Consider the following 9907-nt stretch of genomic DNA (forward strand, 5'->3'; position numbering starts at 1 on the left):
CAGAGCTATATATACAGACACATTTATATAAGCATTTAGAAATGGAACAGGAAGCTGAGGTCCTCCTGCTGTAGGTTCAAAAAGCCTTTGTTTTTTAACATTCGCTACCTGCCGACACTTTTCTACTAGAGCTACAACCAAGTAGCCCTTTCGGCTGGTGCTACAGCTTACAGCAGGAGCGCCTCCACTTCTTTTTTGTTTTTCAGATGATATTCAAAGTCCCAACCTGGTGAGCGCCTGCATTTTTATAAGGATTGGTAGTATTTTTCTGACCCAGGGAACAATCCCTTTCTCTTTGTTTTAGTATCATGCAGTCATTTGTTTCATTTATGTCTTTAGAAATGCACAGGATGCAGCAACGGAAAAATTCTTCTATTAGGGTTAAACCACATATACTAGGTTTAAACCACACATGTATTAGGTTTAAACCAGCTGGGCCTCCTAAATCTATTGTTACATTTAAATGGGTAAATTTTCAAAAAGTTAAATTTGTTTTTTTAAGAACACGGCATTACTGTCAAATGAATTACAAAATGCTATTATTTTATATATTGTATTATATGCTTATATACACCTAATATTCTCTTTATGTATTGCTTGTGGTAAACTTAATCTAAATTGTATTTATACTTAGTATAAAATAGTATTTTCTTATAAATGTAATGAACAAACAAATAGATGTTGAATTATTAAAACAAGCTCTCTTGAATGAAGGCAGTATGCAGTCTTTAGTTTTTAGTTAAATTAGGATTTTCATAACAGCTCCTTCTCTTTCACTGGAGAAAGGATCAGAAGAAAAATTGATAAAATGAGAATGAAAACATATGCAGTTCATCTCCTTGGAAAATGACCATGATCGATTTTACCTCAATAAATAAGCCTGGTTTAAATAGAGAACTTAGTCAATTTAACTAGAAAGATAAGCTAACGTTGACTGTACCGGCCTCAGAAGGACAATGGTAAGTAATTCAACTTATAAAGACGTCACCTTGCATTAGTAGTTAAAACACTTAAATGAATAAATGAAGGTTGTAAAATAACACATTTTCAACAGGCTAGACTTCTGCTGGCTACTCACATTTACCAATGCACGACATACAGCACCATGACAGACAAACACAACGAACATGTTGCTCACAGAGAATGAATGATGCAACCAACTGGCTAAGCTGCTTCAAGCGCCGAGGTGGTTAAAATGGTACGGTCCACACTAGGGGTGTCTGAAATCGTTTTACATAAAATTTTCCTACAAGGTGAGGTTATTTTTTAAAATTTTCTTCTTTTTTTTTTTTTACAACAAAAGAAAAATGTTAAGATCCCCCTAAACTGCTATTTTTGTCTATTTGGGGGGGTCTGGGTCTTGATCGGGGGTACTGTACCCCCCAGTACCCCCCGTAATTCAAACCATGGACGTATCTTGATCTTGGAGCTCAGTTTGAATGGTTCTGAATGGTTTCCATGGCTCTTTCTACCATCTGCACTATCCTTATGATCAACCTGGGTTGCATTTCCTCACAGTTTTGTGCAATAACCTCATGCTGCCACCTTGGTGCATTGCCAGTCTTGGTGCATTGCCAGTCTTGGTGCATTGTCAGTGATATATATTTTTTTCTTTGTTTTAACTGCACATTCTGTAGTACATTGTAATACACACAGAGGATGGAAGTTATCATTGACAGTGTCTCACAAAAGGGTTACAAAAAAGAAAAAAACATTTCAAGGCAACATGATGTCATGACCTGCTCGTCCGATCCTCCTGTGTGCCACACCCCCCTCGTTACCTCGTGTTAATTCCGATTGTAATCACCTGTTACCTGATATGTTCAGCCTGTCCTGTGTATTTAGTCCACGTCTGAGTTAGTTTCCCCAGATCCGTCATTGATGTGCGTCACCGTCTGCCTTGTTTGTCCAAATAAACCCGCTTGCTTTTGCATTCTTGCCTACCTGCTTTCATCCTTCCCTGCAAACGTAACACATGAAGATAAGACAGAAGCAGGAATGGGCAATATCTCTGATACATGTATTTAAAATGCATATTTAAAATACAAAATTGTATTTTATAATTTGTATTTGACTTATTCATGAAAATGATTGTCATTTTTATCTAAATACTTTGAAATTAAGTATTTTTTTATTTTGAAAATACAAGAAATACTTTCCCCATGATGACATCATGTGCGCAAAATGTTTGTGTTACACAAGGAGGACGTTTTGGTTTTTAAACATTTTAACCCAGATAGCAAAATCTTTCTGGCCCGGATGTGGCCCACATCACGCATGATCATCTGGCCCACATACCGCATGGAATGACGGCGATTGAGCGGACCGCTCTCGGTTGCCGCATCAGGTTAACATGTGGGCCAGAGTTGGGCCTTATGTTAGCCACAAGTGGCCAGGCTCTGTCTGAGATCTGGCCCGGATCTGGCCCACATACTGCATGGAATGACAGCGATTGAGCGGACCGCTCCCCACACATAGCAAAATTGGTATGGCCCGGATCTGGCCCACACTATGCGCTTACACCCGGCTGAGCCACACAGAACACATGATCCCAGTTGTTTGAGTACAAGAATATGAGACTGTACTCATATTTAAACCCTGCTGATCATACACACATATAATGCACACGATTACATTCCACTGTTCAAATTGTTTTCTACTTGACTGGTTTAGCAACATTTGCACAATTTCTGGATGTCTAAAATACCCATTGCATGCTTTTTTGTGTTTAGTGTTGATATTTGTAATTTATTTATAAAAATTCTTGTACTCAAACAACTGGGATCATGTGTTCTGTGTGGCTCAGTGGGCTAATCCTGTGTGCCTGTAATCACATGATCACCAGTTCAAACCCAGCCTCTGCATGTCTGTGGGTCCTTGAGCAAGGCCCTTAACTCCCAGCTCCCTTCACAGACAACTTACTTACAAAGAGCAAGTTGAGGGAGACATAAAAGGCAATTTCCCCATGGGGGTTAATGAAGTGATGATTTTTATTATTATTTAACATTTATTAAAATGTTGAATTGTGAAATGCGGTTGCTTTTTATTTCCCCTGACATAAGTAAAACAAGGTACTAATACTAAAGAGAGTGTTTTAACTATTTGCATGGGCATTTCTGAGTAGAAAACAAAAAAATTAAGGTAGATCAACTTTATTTGAATGATGAGGTAACTTAATATTTCAATGAATATTAAATTAATATTAAGTAGGTATTACATGACTTGATTAAGGTACACATAGGCTGACATTTGGTGCCCGAGCTGAAACTGTTCTGGGCCAGAACAGGGCCACCAACATGTCTACATCTGGCTTTGTGCTGGCCCATGTGTGGGCCACCTCTGGCAAACCAGATCTGGGCCATCAAGGGGCCGTCATTCATTGCGGTATGTGGGCCGGGTGTAAGCGCATAGTGTGGGCCAGATCCGGGCCATACCAATTTTGCTATGTGTGGGGAGCGATCCGCTCAATCGCTATGTCATTCCATGCAGTATGTGGGCCAGATCCGGGCCAGATCTCAGACAGAGCCTGGCCACTTGTGGCTAACATAAGGCCCAACTCTGGCCCAGATGTTAACCTGATGTGGCAACCGAGAGCGGTCCGCTCAATCGCCGTCATTCCATGCGGTATGTGGGCCAGATGATCATGCGTGATGTGGGCCACATCCAGGCCAGAAAGATTTTGCTATCTGGGAATGAATGGGCATTAGAGCCAATAGCTGATCACTGGTGTTGAAGCCAAAGACTTACAAGCTCCATTTAGGGCTATTCGTGTTTAAAGTTTTTTAAAGAGTGAAGCGCTTAAATGTTGTTTGTCGGTTTCATTTTAAATGTTGTTGTTTGAGTTATTTCCATCTGTGGTGCAAAAAAAGGAAGCAGTATCATCAACTGAATTACAATTAAAGAGTAAGAGAGTCCAGCAGTCCATCGAGAGGTGGGATGGAAGTAGGAGCGACCAGGACAGATCTGACAGTAATGAATGGAATGGCAATGGAAAATGAGAAGATCAGAGGCTGGAGGAAGATACCAACCGTCAGAGGCTTGAGAGTCCACCAAGGGAAGAAGAGGCGTCTCCGGGACGACCAAAGGCAGCCTTGCACTGCCCAGGCATAGAGTCGGGTTGAGCACCACAGCGCTATGGATCCCAGTGTTTAATATGGAAGCCAGTGTTTCTTTACAGAGCCATACCTGCTGTGTACTATGCATTTTGCATTTGCCTGGCCCAGGATGAATAAGACCTCCAAATTCCAATTGGCAATGTGGCCTCTTATTCAAATCTATGTGTCTACTTGCTGACCATGCCCTGCTGTCATTTGACTGTTATGAAAGAAAAATCACACTAAGCCTGGGTAATTTCATCATCTTCATTACAGCGAGATTTGTGAAATTCATATATGAAATAAATGTGCTACAGCTGAAACATTTTGCTCATACATTATTTTGTATTTGCAAAATGTCTTTATTAGAAACTGCTCAGCACATGTCAGTACTATCCCCCACAGGGAAACTGTGTCAGGGTCTGTATATTAATAATCGATTTAATATTTTAAAATCGAATGAATCGCGATTATATAACGAATATACGATGGATAATTAAAAAAAATAAATATAAATCTTAAATTAGTTGCGTCTGCGACGTAAAGTGCGCCCTCACTGCAGTGGCGCAGGGGATTACGTCGCTAATCTTCAATTCGCGCCTGTTTGTTGTCATCTGAATAAACGCAGCAGTGCACAATGGAGGGCAACGAAGAAGGAGAAATTTGCAAGGCACTAGCCAGCATGAAATCAAAGGTTTGGGATTACTTCGGTTTTCACAAAGTAAATGGAAAGATTGACAAGTCCGTTGCAGTTTGCAGACATTGTAAATCTGAGTTAAAATACTTTGGAAATACAACGAACCTTAGCAACCATCTCCGCAGACGTCATGCCATTAATATAGACATACTTGCACCTAAAGCAGCTAGTATTTCTAGCCTGTTGCATTTCTGCACTTTGCTGTATTAAATAACCGCTGAAATATAATAGAATTCCCCACTGTGCTGCCCTCATTTCCCTTAAGCCTCCATAGAGGAAGGATGTGGGACACAGTGCTGAAGAAACTGGCTTTATTAGGAACGTGTTTGGTCCGGATGGCAACGGATTGACTCTGGGGGGGGTGGTCTTAGGCGCTGGGAGGTGCCTCCGGGGGGTCCTGGAGTAGTGCCGATACCGCACCCACAAAAGGTCAAATCTGTGGGGGGGGGGCTATTGTCAGATCTGTTGGGGGTGCCAGTCCGAGAACCTGAAAGTAAAGGGCAAATATAATTACAGAACCTTAAGAAAGGTCTATGTAAGGGCACATACTTACCTGTGGGTGTCGTCGCTGCTCCTTGTGTGTTTCCCCCGGGTTGCTGCCTGGTGTCTGGAACTCCTCTGGGTCCTTCAGGTCTTCACCGCCACCGTTCCCTGCAAAATAAAAGGATTAAAAAATAAAAGGGGAAATTAATAAACTTTAACTAAGGGGATTGGAACGTAAGTGGGACGTTGCGCTCTATGGATATGCCCAGATAGGACCGTGCAGAACTGTGTTTCCAGTTCACTGGGACACAGGATTGGGGCTTTGTAACCCCTTTCAAAAACCTAACCGTAACTCTAAGCCTAACTCTCATCCTCACCATTGCCTTCAGTGTAATGCACGTCACAGCCCATGCCGGCACAACGCCCAGCAAAGTGCTAGCCTAATAGACTAATAGGCCGAGCCCTCGTCATTTACGGCCGCCTCTAGGTGTGGTCTGGTGCTGCGTTATTTATACAGACTGTGGAGGTTACACTGCGGCTAATAGGCCGAGCCCTCGTCATTTACGGCCGCCTCTAGGTGTGGTCTGGTGCTGCGTTATTTATACAGACTGTGGAGGTTACACTGCGGCTAATAGGCCGAGCCCTCGTCATTTACGGCCGCCTCTAGGTGTGGTCTGGTGCTGCGTTATTTATACAGACTGTGGAGGTTACACTGCGGCTAATAGGCCGAGCCCTCGTCATTTACGGCCATCGCTAGGTGTCGTCTGGTGCTGCGTTATTTATACAGACTGTGGAGGTTACACTGCGGCTAATAGGCCGAGCCCTCGTCATTTACGGCCATCGCTAGGTGTCGTCTGGTGTCACGTCATTTATGCAGATTATGGACATTACACTGCGGCTAATAGGCCGAGCCCTCGTCGACCAAAGTTGGCAGCCCTGTGAACCTCTGAAATATATGTAAATAACCAGGAAAACCTTTTCCAGCCACTGAATTAGCTTTCATTAGCTTTTCATTCAGGCCACACACTGGTTTATGTTAAATTTGCTAGACAAAAAATAAAGATCAGGCTAAACAAAGATGCGACTCAGAAATGCCTGAGTGATTAGGTGTCCAAGGCCTGTGAGATACTGGCACCATATCCAAGGTGCCCCATCGCGGGGACCCAGATAAACAGCTTTTGGAAATGGATTCATGCATTTGATCTAACTCAGTACAGAAAATCACCTCCATGCATCCAGACAGGACATCAAGGGCTGTGCTGCATTTCATCGTAAGTTTGTTAAGGTATAGAGGCCTTCATAAATGTCTAGTTTTGCAAGAACAATGAGGTCAATCCTCTTTGAAAGCTGCCAGCTGGGAAAGCATGTTGGATTATTGGACAAGACACAGTAATAATTGCTTAAGTAAGTTGATTTATCGATCTGTTTTATAATAATACACTCGTCCTTTCTGAATAACCCCTCATTCTGCTGAATACAGTGATCTGATGCCCGTTGCTAATGTATGGGCTGCAGCACTTGATACACACTCACAGGATGTTAATTCATTGCATGGAGATTTTAGTTCACTTACATTTACTTCATACTGTGTGTGGTAAGTGCAATAACCTGAGGGAACATGATAATCTACTGAAACATGTCTAGGTCTGATTTAGACATGGAGCCAAGGCAAGAGAAAATGTTATTTACTGATTTTCAAAGTGTTCTCTCATCGGTAACACTTTACCTGAGGGGGCACAAATAATGTTGTATTATGCTGTTACTTCTGTATTAATTAACCACAAACTAAGTCTTAGTGATCAGCTTGATTTTGTCAGTGAATATGGCCGCTTGCACACGCTGCATCTAACTGCTGCTGTCATGGATTTTTAAAGGTCGCCGGGCAGGAAACCGCAACATCACGTTCATCTCAAACGGGAAAGTGCTGAACTTCAGCAGTGCGATGTCTGTTCTTGCAAAATATACGGATGATTTATGGTTCATAATATTTGATTTATTTTTATTATGAAAGAACGCAAATGACTGCTAATTACAAACTGGCATAAACTGTCATTTAACTCCCGTTAAAATGGAGTCATCATGGTATTTTATAAATATCGCACATAAGATGGGCTTTCTTATAATTTAATTCTGAACCTCTTATATTTAGTAATCTATGTTTTGTCTCCACCTTGTGGCCTCCCTGAAAAGTACACATTGTTTCTGGATCGCTTGTTCTGTGAACTGACGTGTCCAGTGGATATAAGAAATATGGCAGCAGCTTGATATACAGACATTAATAATAATAATAATAATAATAATAATTTCCCTTTGGGATAAATAAAGTATTTTTGAATTGAACTGGGATTTTAGTTCCTTCACCTTTCTCTTTCTCAGCTCGTTTTCGTTTACGAAGTTAATGTTGTAGTTTTTATGAACAGTCCGAAAATGCCGCTCCACATTTCCCTTCTTCGGAATAGCAACGGCAGACTGACAGATGAGGCAAACGCACTTTGAATATGACATGGTGGAAGAAAAAACAGTCCTCCCCCCATTCCATATGGAAGTGGTAGGTTTTTGGCTTCTTACTTGGTCCAGCTCCTCCATTCAGTTTTATACCCTTTCTTAAGTTTAGTAGAAATAAATTGGAGGCTAACTAGGTGATGCGGCCGCTTGCTGGAGTTTGGCAGCAGCTGGCGCGGTTGAACGCATCATCCATCCTCGATTTTTTATGCCATACGATCTACCCAGACCTCCTTTGTGATTGACCAGTGAGGGGGGTAAGGGTGCCTGTCCGACAGGGGCGTAACCAGACCTTTCACAGTGGGGTGGGGGTGGCGAGAGTGGGTGGGCACCTGCCCCTTCTGCCCGACAGGGGCGTAACCAGACCTTTCACAGTGGGGTGGGGGTGGCGAGAGTGGGTGGGCACCTGCCCCTTCTGCCCGACGGGGGAGTAACCAGACCTTTCACAGTGGGGTGGGTTATTATTTGATAAATAGAAATTTCATTATTTAATCCAATAAATTAATAATAATTTTATTTACTTTAATCCACTAACCCAGGGCAGTAATGAGATGTAATTATATTTTCCAATGTTTTTACTTTCTGTTATGTCTCCAGTTAAATGGTTATTATATACATTGATTGTCATTGTGTTTGTTATATTCAGCTGCAGCAATAAAGAGAATTTAATTTAATCCACCAGACTGTGGTTTCATTATGTTACTCAGTTATGCTTTGGGTGACGCTGAAGCAGGACATTAATAGGACAGAACAGAAAGCCTTTATTGTCATTTTACAGGGAGGAAATACAGTAAATAGGCATAAATATATAAAATGTACATATACAGGGGAGGGGGAAAGCCCCCCCCCCAAATCAGGATTACATTTAGTTACATTTTAGTCAGAGAGAAAAACTATAGAACTATATTTCATGTTTATTCAGCTCGCTGAACACAGGCATTTATTTTAGTTAAACATACATTTCAGAGTAAAAAGGATTATAAAGGTTAAAAGGCAGAGATTTTACCTTTTTGCCAGGAGAACCAGCAACACGTCACAGCGACACTGAGGAGTTTATATCAACATAAAACCCTGGATAGAGGGGCTCAGTGAATGAGGAGGTGAATCTGTACAGGGGGGTCAGTCCATAAAGGACAGAGTACCAGCCGCCCAGTCCAGATACACTCCTACTCTGCGGGAGCCTGAGGGCCGTATTAGTATGTCAGTCTGTTCATTATTGTGATTGACACAGTATCTTTCAGGACGACACCACAGACTCCATGACTTGTCATTGCCTCCAAGCAGATAGTTAAGTCTCTTTGCACTTAGACAGTCATTCACTCCTTTCCTCTCGATTCCGTTAAGTCACTCCTATCCAGGCTCGATCTCCATCCCACTCAGCCTCCCAGTAACAGCGGCCAGTCAGAATCTCTCTGCAGAGAACTTGGTGGATGCAGTCAAATCTCTCAGGATGATCAGGATATGGCTGCTCCTCTGCCTCCCCTTTCGCCTTCCTGTTCCCCCCTGACAGAGACAGGTATCTGTGTGCTGTGTTGGGGTCCAGCATCAGCTGGCAGGAGTCTGTAGGCAGGAGGAAGAATTATTAATACCATCAGGCAGCCTGTACTTTATGTCTCTGTACAATATAAAAACAGCACAGCTTCCCCGAACGAAACGGGAACTGAAGTTTATGAAATAGCTCAGGAAATGAGCTGGAAGGGAAGAGCCACCAAAATGCGGCGCGAGCTAAACTAACAGCTTGACTACGGGTAAATAAAATTACAAAGCAGTGACATTCATCAGACATATTCACCACAAGCATATTTACCACAAAAGGACACCAGATATTAATACTAAAAGTCAGTGTCTTTCCTTCTAACCGCTAAAGCCGGCGCGTGTGGCTTGAAAATGGTCATCAATAACAGAATAAATATTTAATAATATTACTTAAATAAAGTGATATTTAATAAAAGTTTGGACCTGGATTCCGATACAAACGCCTCCGGAGACGATTCCGGCGCCAGAGTTGCGCTCCATGAGGATCCAGTATTTGCAGCGATTGTCTGACATGGTCTTTAGTCACAGCAAAGCCGCTCTGAATGAATTTCACATGCATCGGCTTATTTCCGTGAAGCGTGTCTTACTGTATCTA

The 9907-nt window shown here is 42.1% G+C and overlaps 2 long non-coding RNA genes across 2 annotated transcripts; both read right to left on the minus strand.

Moving 5' to 3' along the window:
- Positions 1–5106: 5106 nt before the first annotated feature.
- Positions 5107–5746, minus strand: LOC140582338 (uncharacterized). Its single transcript, XR_011985270.1, has 3 exons — positions 5652–5746; positions 5345–5442; positions 5107–5278 (listed from the first exon to the last, which is right to left on the minus strand). It is a non-coding gene; the product is annotated as an uncharacterized lncRNA (long non-coding RNA).
- Positions 5747–8520: 2774 nt separating this feature from the next.
- LOC140582268 (uncharacterized) lies at positions 8521–9879 on the minus strand. The gene is made up of 2 exons (XR_011985198.1): positions 9736–9879; positions 8521–9336 (listed from the first exon to the last, which is right to left on the minus strand). It is a non-coding gene; the product is annotated as an uncharacterized lncRNA (long non-coding RNA).
- Between the last annotated feature and the right edge of the window lie 28 nt (positions 9880–9907).

Source organism: Paramormyrops kingsleyae, chromosome 24, assembly GCF_048594095.1.
Source record: "Paramormyrops kingsleyae isolate MSU_618 chromosome 24, PKINGS_0.4, whole genome shotgun sequence".
Lineage (NCBI taxonomy): Eukaryota > Metazoa > Chordata > Actinopteri > Osteoglossiformes > Mormyridae > Paramormyrops > Paramormyrops kingsleyae.